The following is a 17,515-nucleotide window of genomic DNA, read 5'->3' as shown; positions in this document are numbered from 1 at the left end:
GGCTGGAGTGCAGTGGCCGGATCTCAGCTCACTGCAAGCTCCGCCTCCCGGGTTTACGCCATTCTCCTGCCTCAGCCTCCCGAGTAGCTGGGACTACAGGCGCCCGCCACCTCACCCGGCTAGTTTTTTGTATTTTTTAGTAGAGACGGGGTTTCACCATGTTAGCCAGGATGGTCTCGATCTTCTGACCTCGTGATCCGCCCGTCTCGGCCTCCCAAAGCGCTGGGATTACAGGCTTGAGCCACCGCGCCCGGCCTCTTTTATTTTTTTCTTCATCATTTCAATGTACCTTATGCCATGTAATAAATGAGCAACAGATTTACCGTGAGTGGTTAGAGAGTTTGAAATATATATATATATATATATGTCTGTGTATGTGTGTGTATGTGTGTGTGTAAATATATGTATGTATGTATGTGTGTGTGTATGTATGTATCCCAGTGAAGCACTCCTCTTGGATTTAAACTGCTATTCTATTATTCTCCCTAAAGTGGTTGCACGGAATAGTGTGAATGGTGTGAATTCCAAAGTAATACAGAGCTGAGTCCATATCCTGGCTTCCCGTGTATTAGATAGAGGATATTGGACAAATTTGTCATCTTTCTAAGCCCTAGATTCCTTCTCAACCACCCACAATTCAGTGATAATTATCATGACTCTCATTGTATTCTCTTTACAGATCAGGCATTATACTAGGTATTTCACGTTCAGAATATTGAATTGCTACGAAAATGTTATTATGCAAGTATTATTCTGATTTACATTTAAAGAAACTAATAATAGAGAGGATAAGAACACTACCAAGGTCATATAGCTGGCAGGTAATTTAGTGGAGACAACATAATTATAAAGTTTTTCTTTTTAAAGTGCGTATCATACCAGAAGGTACATGTGTGAGTATGGTTGTGTGTGAACGTGTGTGTGTATTAAGGATTTACTTTGAGGTAATGGATAGAAGAGGTGAAAGGTAAAACAAATATTTAACTAAACTTATCTATGCTAATCCTTGTGGGAGGCACTTTTAATTATTATCACAATATTTTTTAAAGAGCATGGCATTGTCTTCTGAGATGCTGTGAGATTAGAAAACATGTCAAAGGTTACACAACTAGTATATGAAAGAGCCCCAGATCCAAACCTATGTATATATCTGTCTCTAAGCCCTTTATGACACAGAAACATTATCAATTAGTATTAATGTATAATTTAGGAAATATCTTTTACAGTCTTAGACTTCTAGATTTGGAAATATCTTTGAGAATAATTCAGAGGTGATAACAAAAATATAAGTTGTCTACAGTAGTTAAAAAGGATACTGCATAGCGTACTGTGACTTGGTGTGGTAGCCCCAGCGATGCCAAACATTAACTCTTTAGTTTCCTAATCATGCTACAGTAAGTGTATCCTGGGAAATGGGCCCAGCCAAAGCAACTTGGGTGCTTGAGTAGAAGGACTCTGACAGTTCTGGGCAGTTGTTTTTCACCAACCCGTACAAGCATTTCACTCTCTCATTGGCCTGTATGACCATCCATTAGCCCTAGCTACTCTTGCCCTTATTTTACATCTGGTTAATTATTTAATTTGTCCAAGCTTTAATATTTATTCCACATACCGCCCAATTTAATAATATCCACTACTGAAAAATTATCCAATTTAACTGATGTTACTTATTTAGTTTGAACTCTAGGATCTTTTGTCGTTTCAAATCCATTGGCTTGTTTTAAAGTTTCTTCTGTTTTTTTTTTTTTCCTTTTAAAGACACTTCAATAAATATTTTTCTTTTTTTATTTAAATTTCAATTGCATCTAGATAAAGTGTTGCTTAGGGTATTGCTAAAGGCTTTCCAGTTGTAATATGATTATAAAAAATCAGTTGATTTATAGTTTGCTTAAAACAGGCCTATGCTACACCCACACCCAATTTTTCCTTTTCTCTGCTTGTCTTTACTGCTATGTGACTTATTGTATAGGAGCTAACCAGACTGGGTGAGAGGAAAACTGAGATCTAGACCTAGCTCTGCTTCTGACTAGCTGTGAGTCCTGGGCAAAACCTGTTACACACTCTACTTTTGCGTCTCCACCTGGGAAATGAGGAGTTCCATAGTCACTCAGTAGGGTCATTTCTAGCTCTAGTGTTTTATGAATCTGGGCACATGACCACTGGATTCCAAGTGTTTCCATAGTATGTAGTATATGCTTAGCATTTATTGCATCATGTGAGATAGACAGAGGCAGAGGGAGAAAGGGGCAGAGACTGTGTACCCGAAATACTCCATCCTGCATGGTAAAAGAGGATCAACTCATGTGGAATAGCACAGAAAGTATGAAAAGAGTGAAATTGTGCTTCATTGAGAATCAAAGATGTTTAGCAAGGAGGGGCATGTGTGAGACCAGACACTGTTAAGAAGTCATTTTAGGGGAATAGACGCTCACTGTCAGAGAGCTCATCCTTCACTGGCTTATTTCCAGAGAGACCCACTGAGAAAATAGGATCTTCATAATTACTGCTTCAATCTTTTTGTCTCGTTTATGAAGATAAAATTTAGTAATGCCAAAAAATTAAGATATTTTTATAGTCAGGTCTTGTTGGTCTGTAGAGAACTCTCTCTCTCATTCATATCCTGAAGACAGCATTTTGGGCCAAAATACAAAGTAATACTCCTTTCTTTTCCACGATAAATGTTCTTACACATTATTCTAGGGGAGACTCTCCATGTTTGCACTAGCACCTTTCCTCCTCTCTGAGGTGAGCTGATTATAATAAGAACTTGAAGGAATCAAACATATGGAATAAAACACACAAGGTCTAAGGATGAAGTCACTGTTTTGTTCAACAGCACAAGACTCACAATAAAAAAAAAGATGTATTTTGGAAAGCAATGGAACTTAGAGATAAAATGTGCAAACAGTAAGAGGGTCTTATGGGCTGGATTGGAGCATTTAGTATATGACAATAAGAATAAAGAAATAGTAAAGACTTTTAAGGAGAGTACTGAAACAATGAAAGTCATGTTTAAATTACATTAATCTGCACTGCATTTTTAAAAATGTATTTTACATGACTAGCTTCCATTTGGAATAGAAAATATCTTATTTTTGCTCATGAATTTTGAAAACATCAAAACTAGTGTTAAACCATATTTAGTTTTCATCTGTCTTGTTTTAGCTATTTTAAAATTCACAGTACAAGATTCACTATGTCTAAGTAAGACTTTAGGTTTTTAAGTTCCTGTTAGTTCCCTTAGAGTGCTTGCAATTTTAGTCTCAGAAGGAATTGAATGTGTGCACATTTTAGCTGATGTTAATTTACAATGATTAAATCTTTTTTCGCTTTGGGTTTGCCACTATTAATAACTACAACTTCAAAAAACCTATGGAATACAAAATGGATTGGGAGAGAGTCTAGAGTCTGCATGATGGTTGAAGCTACCAAGAGCTTTCTATAATAATTCAATCGTGTGGTAATGGTGGCCACTGACTAGGCTAACAATAGAGAGTGTTTAATGACAGGAATGAGATTTCCCTGGGAAATCTGATGAAATATGATGAGAGCAAAGGAAGAAAGAGGGAATAGTTAAATATTATTTCTAGATTTAGAGTTTAGAGACAGAGGGAAGGGTTACACCTCTGAAGCAAGACCTATGTTGGAGGGAAAATGGGCTTTGAAGGTGGAGACAATGGTCATCCTTGTTGTACTGAGATGTTGGTGAAATATCCAAGTAGAAATTGTTGCAGAATATTGTATCTTTGTATAAATATAACATTAATTAAAACATGTTAATTATCAGGCAAAGTGAATTTAACTTTAAATACATATTTAATCAAAACTTTAGAAATATTTATAAAATTTCAGAAGTGCTAGAGTCTTGAATTTTACTTTTTGGTGACATTAATTTTACTTGCAAACACAAATGGAATAAGACCTCAGAGGCTCCTTTTTCATCATCTAATTTCACTTCCATAAAGCTATTCTTGTCTGTTGAGAACATAATGCAGGCTTCTGTATAAAATATTCCCTGTCATATTTCTGAGAATGATTTTGCCTCTTTTTGATTCTTGTGTTTAAGACTCAGAGCAGAGTTTATCAGTGTGTGCTTAAACCCTGTAAATGGCTTCCATTGCTTTTAAGATTAAGACAAAAATCCTCCAGCTGAAGGGGCTGCATGTTCCAGTTGAGTCTTATCTGGCTGTTCGTCCTCATCACCCACCACTCTCTTTTCTACTCCTTGTATGCCAGCCACACTGACCTCCAGCTTCCTCTCTTTTGGGGCCTTTCTATGTGCTGTTCTCTTGGCATGAAATCTTCTTTCCCCACTACCTCCTCATACCCAGCCCTTTGTCTGCCTGGTGTCTACTCATCTTTCAGCCCTCAGGCCACATTGCACCTAGTCACTGAAGACTTCCCAGACTCAGCCAGGTCACCTTGTATAACATGTCGTTGCACCAAGACTTTTTCCTTGACACTTATCACAATTTATAAGTATATGTGTATGTATATTTGCTTCATGTCTCTTTGCTGAGATCTAATTTTCATGAATGTAGTTGTCTTGCCTGTTTTGCTCCTCCATTTATCCTTTGTGCCTAATGTACCATATATTTGTTAAACAGCTGGATGACAGAACATTGAAACCATGGCAGGGAGGTTGGATTATTGATGCCATCCCAATCCCATCTTCATTGAAATAGTTCTGGATGTCTAGTGGCACTTGTGTCCTCACAAGACTCCTGCTCTAGGTGCAACTTTGGATAATACTTGGAAAGTCAGGGCAATGGAGAGTGTGTCTTCACAAAGTGGGAAAGGGTTTATAGAGTATCCAGAAGCATTTCTCCAGAATAAAAGGAACATCAGTTTGAGATTCTTCAGGCTGTAGAAATACTGCATCTGCACTTAAAAAAAATCAAACAAATATAGTGTTAAAAATAACGAGCTTTGTAAATTTGCTGATGCTCAGGTTAAGGGTTAGCCTATTTTATTTACTTTTTATCCACTTAAATTCTTTCTTCCCCAGATGCTATCATTGTTATTCTACATGGAATTGCTTTTGACATCAAAGTGTTATGTAATCAAGGTAATTTATGGAGAAAAACTATTTTTTAAATAAATACAAATGAGCTCTTCTCAATGTACTAGACCAGAGAAAAATTCTCTTTTCCCCTTTCCTGACTTTAACATAAGATTCTCCTTTTTTTATGTTTTAAGTTGTGCTCTTGCCTCTGAAAACTGTCTAAAGGAATATATTTTTTGTTTACGTGTCTTCTTCCAACACAAAAATAAACATAGGGTATGTTTGTTGCTTTCAGACCCTTGGAAATTGTTTCCTTCCAAAACATGTGCACATAGGAGCCATTAGCCTAAACAGGCAGCTCACCTAAATGACACTCATTGTCATGAATGACAGAGTACCACCACCAAGATTTGCACTGATATGGATTCTTTTTTAAATAATCAAGTGTTCCAAAGTTCACTTCCAATATCTCATTGGAGCGGCTTGCATTATATTTTCAGTTTAGCATTATACAAATGTATGACATTCTCAAAAATGTAATTCCCCTTTAACTGAAACATTTTCCAGAAAGCAAATTATTTTTTGGCTATGATTTCTTTATATCTAGTCATAAATCAATAGTTTTAAAAGTGTGATAACTTTTTGTGGAATAAATATAGTAATACCAAGTTAGCAAGAATGATTCCAAATCAGTCACTTTTACACATTTCTGTACTCTCAAAAGGTATGTACTCATTTTAGTTATATAAAATTAACTAAATTTCAATGGGTAAAATTCAGTCACTTTGTAATGACAACTGTCATGATATCTAATTTCTTAAAACCATTTTTTTAATGTTTGTCAGTTTGAAAAATCCAAATATAATAATATAATCCTATTGTTACTTAAAATGCATTGAATTCTGGCATTGTTCTCCATATAGAATACACAGATTTTTTCATATCCTCTATTCAAGTTTTGTAAACTAAATTTTACCCCAAGAGAATACACCTTGAGAATATGTAGCCTGCTTCCAATTGCTCCAGAACAGCAATGGCAGTATCTTAAATTCTCTCATTGTGTAGAAATGGCCTTAGGGATGCTTTACAATAAGTTTACTTCAAAGACTGCTGGGTCAAGAGGACAGGGGAAAGGAACAAGATCACTAGCCAGGGCTTTCCATCTATCATGGTGGGACCACTGGAGCCAGAAGCTCTAAATAATCCTTAAAAATTCAGAGACTTGTTCCCTTGAGAAGGACACATTTCTTATGGCCAGCTTTTCTAAGTCAGGAGCTAATCATACCCGCAACCTACTTGCCTTTTGCAGATATGTGTGACACAAAATATGGATAATTTCTGCTGAATTGAACTCGTAATGAAGGAATTTATAATCACTTCTAATGTATTTGAGACCCAAAGTATATTAGCCTTTCATCAAAGGGAATGATAAAAAGCAGCATTAATATGGGTGGATAGTAATTATTTCAGAGCTCATAATTATTCTCCTGTTAACTACAGAGAAATGCTGATATTTTTACTCCTTTTTTAAAAAATAAAAGGCTCTGGTCGGATTCTGAAATGTAAGAATGCATTGCACGTCCTTTACAAGAACCCGTGCTTTGAATTATGCTCATGTTAATCGAAAAGGAACTATTTTCGAATTAAATGAGTTCAAAGTTCATGGTTAGGCGTTCCCTTTACCTTGCTTAGTCCTGTTGTTTCACCACTGAATTTATTTATTGCCCATAGGAGATATAAAGTATAGTAATTATTCTCACTCCCTTTCAAAATGACAGGAGGTCTACTTTCCTATTAACTTTAATGAGAGTTATGTGTGTGTTCCTCAGGGAGGACAGACCCAATAGAGTTTCAAGGTAGAATAAATCACTTCTACACACTGGTTTTAGTGGTCTCATTTGCTTTACATTTTGGTGCTTTGAGATATCCATTTAAACTGCGTGTATTGAAAATGCAGTATTTGTTGTTTAAAAGAAACGTAAGCTGTGGTTAGAATGTTGTTAATAACTGTTATTTCTATTTGGAGGATGAATGTATGTTACCCTTTGAGGAAATGATGTTGCTCAATTTACAGGAATACACATAGGAAATGTGTAAAATGTGACTGCCTACTTTTCATAAAAAAGTGATGCCAATTACCTTTTACAATATTTTCTTTCTATTTAAAATGTTTTAACATCAGTGATTACATCAGTTGTAACGGTTTAGAACAAAGGGAAAATGAGCCAGACAGCCAGATGCCCTAGGAAAGAAGGGAGCTCTAGACAGAGGTGGTGTTTTGTTTCCAGCACGGGAAGAGGGAATCTTGAGATCATGTAGGGATCTGTTGGTAATCCACAAGCATATGTTTACCCCACTGAGGCTTGAGAAGCCAGTGTGGAGTTTCTCCGTTTGCAGCCCTGAACTCTAGATATTTATTCTCAGTGCCTTTAGGCATAGAGATAAAGGAAATCTGTTTTCTTTCTTCTTATAATCAGTTTTGCCCAAAACTGTTACCAACCCTCTTCTTCCTAGGGCACCTTCAGAAATAAGATATGTAAAAAATTATTGAGGTTAAGAACACCCAGATGTACTGAAATCACTAAAATACTGCTGTAATTCATACTATAGGAAAACTTACTATCATCTAATAATAACGTTTTATTTAGTATCAATAAATGAAGTGTATTGTGAGAACTGGACTTAATCCTCCTCCAGGATAATCACATCCCCATGATGCTGAAGCAATATTTGTATTTGTTTCGAATTCTTCAGATGTATTACAATAAAAGATGTCCTATACAAAGTATGCATGCAATTATTATCTCACCTCAGGTAAGAGACACACAGTTTCCTAAGTAAGGAAGGTAAAAATCACTAATGTAGCAAACAAACAAAATGAAACTAACAAACAAAAACACTGATCCATCAACCATGCATCCATGGAAAAACTCTACCTGTATATACTGTCCATGACTTCTCTACGTATGCCCTCAAATAGCAACTGAGAACCTTGTCCCACATGCAAAGAAGTGGAAGATGATATTTTGACAACAATTCTCTTACTGTTGCAACTCATGTAGGCCCAAGAGCTAGCCAGTTCTAAATGCATGTAAGTATATGGAAAGCACTGGCTCGATGGCTATATAAGCTGAATGATTCCCCATAGAAATCATGTAAATTGACTTGGGTACCCTAGGAGGGGAAAGAAAGACAATTCCACCTGACGTATTCAAAAGAGAGAGCTTATAGAGTCCCGAACAAAATGAAGACAGTGATTTAATTGTGATAGGTTTTACACATGCCTCCAAATATTAGCAAACTAATGATTCAGGAAAAAAATTTTGAGCTCACATTAATGATTTCTTAATATAGCCCCAAATTAAGCAAATTAAGTAATTTAACTAAAATTGGAAAGTAGATAGTGGTTTTGGCAGCAATAAATGCCACTGCATTTAAATTGTGTTGCTAACCAGTAAATAAAATCATAATTTCTACACAGCAGCCTAGAAAATAGAAATGTGAAAATATATATATTTTGCAGCCTTTAGGAAATTACAGAAAAGCTAAAAGCTTGAAAATATAGTTTTTTAAGTCTAATATTTTGAGGGATGCTTTGAAATTGGAAATATTTTAAATATAATATTCTGATTCGGCAACTTTAAAATTTAAATTAAAAAATGTATAGTATTCAGAAACGTAACTATGTTGTGCGTGAATGTCAAATAATCCTAAGAGTACCTTTTGCATTTAAACAGGGTCATGTTAAAGAAATGTAGATTTCTGTGAACTTGCAACCGAGTGTCAATTAATGTAAATTATTGCTTTATCTAGGTTTTCTGTTAATGGAATAATTGCTTGCAGGTCTGTTTATAAAAGTATATCACTTAATTTATTGTTTACCATTTCCCTGTCTGTGTGTGAAATGACCTTGAAACCACGACCTTTCCATAGAGTAGTCAATGTGACCACTTCCCTTCAATTACTTCATCCATTTCTGCCTTTCCAATCTTCTGATCTTTGACCAGTTATTACTATTTTTCAAGGCTGTCTCCCTGAGCTGATGAAACATAACTGTATTATATCTTTTTTTTCCCTTCTGTTTTCTGGGATTGTGTTTTTCATTCTTTGGGAGTTATGATAGTAAATTTAGTTTTGGAATTACAAATATAATGAATAATGATCTCGGAAAAGACTTAGAAATTTTTGTAAAAATGTTTAACAGTCCTTCCCTATGAAGTGTGCTTAGGCTTATGCCTGCTTCTTTGCTATTTATGTTATTGAAATCAGTACATGACTTTCAGTCCCCTTTTCCCTCTTTTTTCTATGACTGTTGTTTTATGCATGACAAAATTCTCTTGCTTACTGCTATGTGATTGGCTGTCTTTTAACTTGAGTGTCCTGTGTTTGTAGTGACTGCTTTTTGCATGAGGATTATTAAATGTCATACAAATTAAATGGTTGTGGAACCAAAAAAAGAACGTGGGACTTCACTTGCTTTTTTGTGTGCTGAGTATGTCAATTATGTGACACTTAAAATTACTTTCATATGCCCTTCGACGTCCCCTTTGGTGTGCTCCTTTATTCTTGCAAATTAGCATTAAGTATAATAAAACACTTATTAAACATTCACAGTGTTTTAATACAATTATTCTCCTCAAACATGATCCTATTATAAATAACTATACTGAGCATGAAACTGCACTAAGGCATAATTCCATTATATTACTAAATTGATTATGAAATACAAGCCATGACTCGGTAACTAGCTTAATAGCTAAACACCGACTTCTACTGATCGAACCTTTGCTCTGCCAAGTGATGAAACTATCTAGTGATACATTTGTGCAGGTTGCAAATGTCTTAAATCCACAAGTAATATTTAAATGAAAACACATGGGGAAATATTTGTGTAATGACAAGTAATTTTAAAAGTCACAGTTTTGAAAATTATGGATTAAAATATGTAAAACCAAATGTTAATGTTCTTAAAAGAAGAAGAAAATAGAAAAGAACAACTTAAAATATTCATATCTCTGTCTTCTCTAAGGTTATTATATTGTCTCAAATTTAAGAATGAATTTGACCTACTTTTTTTTAATGTCGCCACCAATTAATTTAGAAAAGACACTGAATAAATTAAGTTCTTTCGGCTAATAAAACTGTTTACTTTTTTGTAGGCAATGGTTTTTTTTTTTTTTTAATAAAAACATTTTCTTTGCTCATGACTTGAGTTTCAAGCCATAATGTATTTTTTATACTGGATATATTTACAACCCAAATCTTCTATGAGATATTTTGGGGAAAGGGATTATTTTTTTCATAAATGAAAATAGGTAATCAATTATGATGTGACCACTTCCCCACTCTTTTTGGAAATATCCTTGAGAATTTTAGTATTTATATTTATTTTTTCCCCTCAGTCTTGTTTATTCTTGAATTGTCTTTTTTTTTTTCCTCCATTTCTCCGTTCTCAATCCTAGGTCCCCTTACAAAGAAACAGACAGATGATTTAGGTGATAATGACGGTGCTGAAGATGAAGGTATTTTTTTCACCAAATCTATTTGCATGACAAGGGCCTCAATCACTTTTTCCACCCCTTTCTATTTTTTTACTTCTTGTCTTTTTTTGAAGAGTTGTTTTAATTCCTGTTTTGATGTGTTTTGTCTTCTTGCTTGTTGTTACATACAAATATAGAGTATTAATTTTTTTAAAAAAATGAATGTTAAGTTTTACATTTTGATACCAACCATTAAAATGTTTTAAAAAGAGGGGCATTTTTTTTGTTGTTTTCTTGAACTGACTTTTGATATGTTTCATCCCACATTTTGACTGAATTTTGTCCACCTTCTTTGAACTAACAATCTCTCCCTTGTAGTCTCTCTGTGCCCATTTTGCATGTTTTCTAATCTATGTAAATATTTTCCTGAATTTTAAAATGTGTTTCATTTTACATTCAATATTTGTTTTAAAAAAACACAGACACCCAATAAACTGAAGGACAAGCTGAAAGCTAATATAAAGTGTTTCTTGAGCAATATATTTTAGATGAAAAAATACTGTTTTCTGTTGATTTGCTTAAATGTCGCATAAATACAATTAAATTGTATGCCTAAAAACAGGCATTACAACTATTTAGCAAATTGTAGTAAACATTGTTCAGCCATTTAAATATTTTGGACTCATATAGTCCTTTTGATAGAGTTTGTAGCTATTTTCTTAGGTAAGATTCAATGAGTATTCTTTAATTTCAAAGAGACATAATTTCCAGATTGTCAAATAAAATATTCTGATTTTCAAACATTGCAACTATAAGCAATACAATATTTTCTACTTCATTAATATCAAGATTGTTTCTCTTTACAACTTTCATTGGGTATACAATTCTGATTTACTCTATAAACCTAAGAACTCACTGCCTAGATTGGCTTGACGTTTCTGATTTCACTGTACCTTTACAGGTTATTAAAGTTAGCTCGTCTTTTTTGGTTCCAATCAGGATTAAAGCTTATGTTTTTTGTTTGTTTACTTCGTTATGTTTTGTAATCCCAGGTTTCAAAGTAATTGCCAGAAATCTAGAAATTAAATCTCATAATGAAAATAATAATGTGGTAAGAAAAGTTTTCCAAAATAAAATAACCTACAACCAGGCCAGCAGAAGTGTTTGTTCCATGAGTTGCAAGGGAACTATGGGTAAATAAATTTTTACTAAAATATTTGCATTGTTTTCATTGACATATATACATTTAATAAAGTCATTCACAACAGATAATTAAATTATAGAGGTGGAGTATTGAGAACTTAAAAATTATATTTGGTGTTAATATTTTTAAAATATGTAAGAATTATTTTGATTAAATGAAACGTATGACATTTGATTAAATATTTATTTACCACGCACACCAGCAGTGGATTAAAGATTAAACACGAAGCATTCATTAATATTTGAAATAAATCATTATCGCTGTCCAAGAGTTATTATTCTGAATGTTAAATAGCAAAAAATAAACTTATAGTCTGAAGATGCAAATTCTGGTTTCTTTAAACACTATTTGAAATTTGATGCATTCAAATATTTAGGATATTTTTTGACATTGTAGAACATTAGTCACTGTCTTCAAAGCTATAAGAAGGCTACTTCCACTTTCAGGCTTTGGGACTTTTTGAACCCCTTGAAAACCCTTAACTCCTAGAATTTGTTATCTAAATAATACTGAAAGCATACGGGACTTCTTCATGTGTATCTTTGTAAAGGCCAAATTTTCCCAATTTAGGCAAAGGGTTAAAATACATTATTTTCCTATTTTAAAAATATTTTGATTGCTTATTTAATATTTTTTTTCTTTTTGTTAAAACAGCATCAAGTGAGGAATTTACCTATTTAGAGTAGATAAGTCTGAGCAATCACAGCTAGGCCATGTAAACCTGAACCTATTTTATAGATATGTTTTGAAGCACATTTAACATTTTTAAATAGCCATTTAAAATATTCTCAAACCCTATTAAAATGTCAGGTAGTATTCAGGTTAAGTACTAAGCCATTCAGTCACAAGAGTTATCGAATCAATAAATATTTTTAAGTAATCAAAAGCGTAGAATGTCAAAGCAGTCAATTCCAGTTCGTTTTGGATAATTGTTTTGAAACAAAAAAGATGAATTCAGATATCCTACAGGGGAAACAAAACCTTTTATAGAAATGTCTGAGCATTTTAACTCAATTCTTTTATTATTATTTTGTAGATGTGGCTGTGAATAAAAACTGTGCTCAATATCTACATTGAATTTGTTCCAAATGTTGACTAGACATCACTGGACATAAAGCAATAAATATGAAATACTTGATAAGTAACTTGATTTACATCAGTCAGAAGTCAGGTCATCAGATGACTTACGTGAAATTCCCCATTACTTCCCAGTTTCCCTCTACCTATGCTTGATTTCAGGTCCCAATCTCAGCCACTGAATAGTGAGGCCACCAGGCATATTTCTGGGGCTTGCTGTTCACTCACTTACCATGATGGAAGGCTTCTTTATGGAGCATTATTTTTTACTTCTAATTCTTGTTTGTGTCCCTGCTATCACTCTTTTGCCACATTTTGTCAAACACAATTATATCATTTTTCATTTAAGTTTTACAACAACTAAAAGAATGGTATATCTTTTTTTGTTTTGTTTGTTTGTTTTTTTGTTTTCTTGACGAAGTTTCCTTCTGTCACCCAGACTGGAGGGCAGTTGCATGACCTTGGCTCTCTGCAACCACTGCCCCCTGGTTCAAGCAATTCTCCTGCCTCAGCCTCCCGCGTAGCTGGGATTATAGGCGCCTGCCACCATGCCTGGCTAATTTTTATATTTTTAATAGAGACGTGGTTTCATCATGTTGGCCAGGCTGGTCTCGGACTCTTGACTTCAGGTGATCCACCCACCTCAGCCTCTCAAAGTGCGTGATTACAGGCGTGAGCCACCACGCCTGGCAGAATTGTATATCTTTTTTTTTTTTTTTTTTTTTTTTTTTGAGACGGAGTCTCCCTCTGTGGTCCAGGCTGGAGTGCAGTGGCCGGATCTCAGCTCACTGCAAGCTCTGCCTCCCGGGTTTACGCCATTCTCCTGCCTCAGCCTCCTGAGTAGCTGAGACTACAGGAGACCGCCACCTCGCCTGGCTAGTTTTTTGTATTTTTTAGTAGAGACGGGGTTTCACCGGGTTAGCCAGGATGGTCTCGATCTCCTGACCTCGTGATTCGCCCGTCTCGGCCTCCCAGAGTGCTGGGATTACAGGCTTGAGCCACCGCACCCGGCCAGAATTCTGTATCTTTAAGACAATTCCATAGTTAAAAACAAGACTAATCTGAAGTGACAAAAATGCTTCAAAGTAACATCCCAGATTTCTATCAACTTACTTTAAAAATTCAAGACGTATTTTTTTTTAATTAATGATGCTAATAATATCTTCATATTAACATTTCAATATTTAGCCTGGGTGTGGTGGCTCACACCTGTAATGCCAGCACTTTGGGAGGCCAAGATGGGCAGATCACTTGAGGTCAGGAGTACAAGACAAGCCTGTCCAACATGGTGAAATCCCATCTCTATTAAAAATAAAAAAATTAGCCCAGCATGGTGGTGAGCACCTATAATCCCAGCTACTCAGGAGGCTGAGGCAGGAGAATCACTTGAACCTGGGAGGTGGAGATTGCAATGAGCCCAGATTGCACCACTGCACTCCAGCCTGGGGCATAGAGCGAGAGTCTGTCAAAAATAAATAAATAAATAAATAAATAAATAAATAAATAAATAAATGCAATTTTATACCCTATATAGTTCCTTTTGAGACAATTTTTTGTAGATTTTGAATTTTTTAAACTAAAAGATATGTTTAATTCTGTTATGTCCGGTTTAACAAGGAGAAATTCAATCAATGCTTCTGTGTTCATTCAGTGGTTCTGAATGGTAACCTGAGGTTCATAAAAATGACTGGAGGCACAAAAGTCTGCCTTGAAATGTTTTTTTAATAATAGAGAAATATATAATTGAGGCAATACTTCACAATTTTAAAACTGTTAATCCTAAAAACTCTAAAATATGGGCAATTAAGTACTTCATAAGTCCTTTAAGATGAAAAAAAAAACCTAGTAAGCATATTTAATGATTATATCACTAATAATTATACACTAGGATCATTAATGGAAATTGTGATTTCAAACCCTGGTTGCCAGGCACAAATAAATCCCCATTAACTGCTCTAGATCTATTGACACTCACTACATTGGCTTAAAATTTGGGTCTATAAGAAAGACGCAATAGGTACTAAAATTTTAAATCAAGGTGTTTACTCAGACTTCAATTTTTTTTTAAACTGTTTGCGTTTAGCAAGGCTTAAAACCATTGCAAATAACAGAAATTATAAACATACCTGGCAAACATTTGTACTTTTACTGGAACTGAGTTAGTATTTTAAAATTTCTGAGATGGTTCTTAGAAATGTTAGTAAAGTCAATAGATGCTGTTTAAGCAAAGTAAAAAATCTTAAGTGAAAATTCATAGTTCACAAATTCTACCATATTTATAGATGGTTAAATATGTAACAAGGTTTAAAGAGACAACTTGGTTCTAAAAAATTAATTATAAATTAATAAGCTGCATTTGATATATTTGCACAGAAGATAAATGCCCCCTTCAACATTATTATTAAAACGATGGAATTAGAAAATGGTATTCAATGGTAGTCTGTCTGATATGTTAGTTTTATTTATAAAGAGTCTGGTTCTTTCTAAAAACAAATAAATAATTATAATTGAAACTCTTTATATTTGCTATTTACATAAAAAAAAAAAAAACCTATGAACTAAGCATAAAAGTTAAGCCTAAGATAGAAATTTGTAATAAAACATTATACAAAGTAAAGCCTGGCCAGGCGTGGTGGCTCACACCTGTAATCCCAATATTTTGGGAGGCCTAGGGGGGCGGATCACCTGAGGTCAGGAGTTCAAAACCAGCCCGGCCAACATGGTGAAACCCCATCTCTATTAAAAATGCAAAATTAGCCTGGCGTGTTGGCGGGCACCTGTAATCACAGCTACTCAGGAGGATGAGACAGGAGAATAGCTTAAACACTGGAGGTGGAGGTTGCAGTGAGCTAAGGTCATATCACTGTACTCCAGCTTGGGTGGCAAGAGCGAAACTCCATCTCAAAAATAAAAACAAAATTAAAATAAAGTCTAAGATGGACCACAATTTTTCCTGTAACAGAAAATGTCCAAAGTTTCTATGGTTTCTCAAACTTTGTTAGCAATATTAAGGTTTGTTATGTCTAAGAATTTTACTTATTTTAGTAAGTACTATAATTACTTTTGCACCAACCTAATAATACTTTTTATAACATAAATCTCAGGGTTACTTCAAATGAAAAATACGTTTTGGAACACAGCATAAGAATCCCAGAGAACTGTATTTAAAAGAACTGCTCGATATCTTAAGTTATTAGGCAAGGCTGAAATTTGAAAAGTTTGAAAAGGCAAATTAAAATTAAGATTAACCCAAACTATCAGTAATTCTTTCAAGTCAGATTTTCAAAGAAAAATAAAAAGATACCACTCAAAATAGCTCCTAGAATCTACTGTCATATTTTCAGTGTTTTCTGACAATGTCCACTTAATTCTGTTATTAAATATAAAATGTAGCAGTTCTTCTCAATGTGTGCCTGTATTGTTTTCCAGGTGAACAGAATGGTTCTACCAAGATTTCATTACTGTTCACAGTTGGTGCTTTGTAATTCTGTGTAATTTTAATTAAAGAAGAATTCTGAAACAGCCTCCCTCTGTGCTACCTCCAAGCATACAATTAGCAGAGTACAGTGTCTGCTGTGAACAGTCAGTTAATGATTTCAGTTTAATAATTTATTATTGCTTCTTCAGTGCCAGCCACACTAGAAAAATAAGAAGCTGAAACTGTATGTAGCAAACAGGCATTTAAGGTGCATGGTTTAACAATCTCAAAAGGATTACTTTCTCTGTGTAAGTCAGTCTAACATCTCCACAAGCCCCAAATCCTTATAAATGAATGAGTACTATTTTTTTTTTCCCCAAGATTTCAAGGAGAAAATAAATTTAGATTTTCCTCTTAAATGTGTCTGTGTTTAGTGAATGGTTCCTATGTCAAAGTATCCTTCCCTCACTACTTAAAAACAAGACATTCTTCTCAAATATACCTTTGGGGTATTAGAGGAGTACGTGTAACTTTATACACTGGTATTAAGTCAAATTTAAATAGTCTTTTTAAAAAGGTTGTAAGTTCTGCAATTAGCCATTTCCTCAACTCGAAAATCTGGTTAACCAAGCTGAGCTGCAATTCTTGAGCCTAAAATGATTCTTCATTGAAAGAAATCACTTTATTATTACAATAGAGAAATCAAGGCATTTACATTACACAATCTATTTCTTACAAAAAATGCAAAGCAATCTCTAAGTAATCACTAGTTCTTTCAATAAATTTGTATTCTATTAGTCCATTCTGAAAATTGACACCTCGATTATAAGGATGTTGGAGAGTTAAATTTGATAAATAATTTCAAAACAAAGGAACAAAACATACTGTTAAATTATACTTTTAATATTGGCATAAAAAAGGTAATACATTTGATGTAATTTTGTTTCAATTGTGGGTATAAGAGATCATGGGCTATTATATAATAGTAATGTTTTATTTATGTATATATTCAGAGCCATATACATACATACATATAATATTTCAAATATTTCAATCTATATAATTCATAGATAAAACTATATTTGCTGATATACAGTTAGACTTATCTACAGAAATCAGTGCATTTTTCATACTGATTAAAATTATCTTGTTTTATTTATATATTATTTCTAGATCCTTATTGAAAATTACATAATTGAGGAAAAGTATGAAAAAAGCAAATATATTTAATAAAATTCAGAGCTGTAGAAATCACTTTAATCCTAAATTTTTACACTTTACACTTGAACTTAGCTCTATCCCATCCCATGTCTACAGGATAAAACATACAG

The 17,515-nt window shown here is 34.0% G+C and overlaps 1 protein-coding gene across 7 annotated transcripts in view; it reads left to right on the top strand.

The window, feature by feature from the left end:
* The window catches only part of LOC108528500 (neuroligin-1), a 924,470-nt gene that overhangs the window by 404,699 nt on the left and 502,256 nt on the right, over nucleotides 1–17,515 (top strand). For 2 of the 7 annotated variants that reach the window (XM_017870338.1, XM_017870337.1), the window contains exon 1: nucleotides 10,473–10,527. The exons of the other annotated variants lie outside the window; for them this stretch is intronic. The gene's annotated coding sequence lies outside the window, so the exon portion shown is untranslated. Of the gene's footprint in view, nucleotides 1–10,472; nucleotides 10,528–17,515 lie in introns of those variants that run through there. 7 annotated transcript variants of the gene reach the window in all.

The sequence above is a fragment of the Rhinopithecus bieti genome, unplaced genomic scaffold, assembly GCF_001698545.2.
Source record: "Rhinopithecus bieti isolate Rb0 unplaced genomic scaffold, ASM169854v2 scaffold_5007, whole genome shotgun sequence".
Classification (NCBI taxonomy): Eukaryota; Metazoa; Chordata; class Mammalia; order Primates; family Cercopithecidae; genus Rhinopithecus; species Rhinopithecus bieti.
The sequence above is the reverse complement of the archived record's forward strand: the minus strand, read 5'-3'. Positions and strand labels throughout refer to the sequence as shown.